Below are 1,414 nucleotides of genomic sequence, written 5' to 3' on the forward strand. Positions count from 1 at the left end.
GGTTTGGTGTGAGTTTGTAAGTTTAAATGGCAATAACTGAGATTTACTGATATTAACTTTCAAACCTTGATCTTGGAAATAAGTAGTTATTTGCTGTAGTCCCTCAGTGGCTACCAACGTTAACTCATCATTTTGTTTACCAAGAAATAACAGTGAGATATCGTCTGCATAGGTTACCAATTGGGAGTTGAAAGGTTGCTCTATATCATTTATGTACACTAGGAAAAGGAAAGGGCCCAAAATTGAGCCCTGGGGTACACCTTGTGTGACTGTCTCATATTTGGACTGGAAATTAATGATCTGATTATTGATTTTGTAAGTCAGCTTTGTACACTGCTTGCGGTTAAATAAATATGTAGCCAGCAATTGCATGGATGCAGCATTTACATTGTATGACTCAAGTTTACTTAAAAGTAACTCATGGTTTACCGAGTCAAAGGCTTTAGTAAGGTCTAGAAATATGCCAGCTGTTTGCATTCCTTGATCAAGGGCACCATATGTTTTGTGAAGAAATTACGTAATTGCTGTGATAGTACTATGATCTTTTCGGAATCCGTGTTGTGTCTCTGTTAGGAACTTATTTTTCAAGAAATAGTCACTAAGTTGTGTCAGCAGCACAACTTCAAATACTTTGCTGAAGACAGGTATTAATGATATGGGCCTGAAATTTGAAACCTCTTCCTTGGATCCTTTTTTATGCACTGGTTTAACTGTGCTCCATTTCAATACATTTGGAAATGTATGTTCTCTGATACTGCAGTTTACCAGGTGGGCGATTATTTTAACTAATTCCTTATTACATTTTTTAATCACGATACTACTCGAACCATCCCATCCAGATGAGAACTTATTCTTTAGGTTATTTATTATCCTGCCTATTTCTTTTTCACTTACTTGTTTGAATTCAAAAGGTGGCTCTTCAAAGGGACAGAGCTTTACCTCACTACTCACAACTGTGTTATTAATTGGACTAACAGCTGCAGATATAAAGTATTTATTGAAAACATTGCAGACTTTATTAGGATCTTTAATTGTGTTTCCTTCATGTCTTATAATTAAAATTTCAGATTCTGGCTTCGGTGTGGCTTTGCGAAATTGATTTACAATTCTCCACGAGGTCTTGGTGTATATCTGTTTTCTTAGATTTGAAAGCTCTTTCTTAAAGATTTTCCTGGCTTCGTTGTACTTGGCCTTAAAAACCCGCAGGTTTGTTGACTTGTGTAACACATCCAGGTCCTGGATGTTTTGCCTGAGTTTTATCATATTTGCTGGAAGTATCAGTCTGTTGGTTTTTGCCCTTTGGTTATAGGTGAACACTCTTTGTATTTTCTTAACAGGGCAGCATCTGTCAAAGTGTCTTAGCATAGTATCATAGAATTTGGCCCATTTGTTTTCAGATCCTTCAGTCTGGTAA

This window comes from Schistocerca americana, chromosome 1 (assembly GCF_021461395.2).
Source record: "Schistocerca americana isolate TAMUIC-IGC-003095 chromosome 1, iqSchAmer2.1, whole genome shotgun sequence".
NCBI lineage: Eukaryota > Metazoa > Arthropoda > Insecta > Orthoptera > Acrididae > Schistocerca > Schistocerca americana.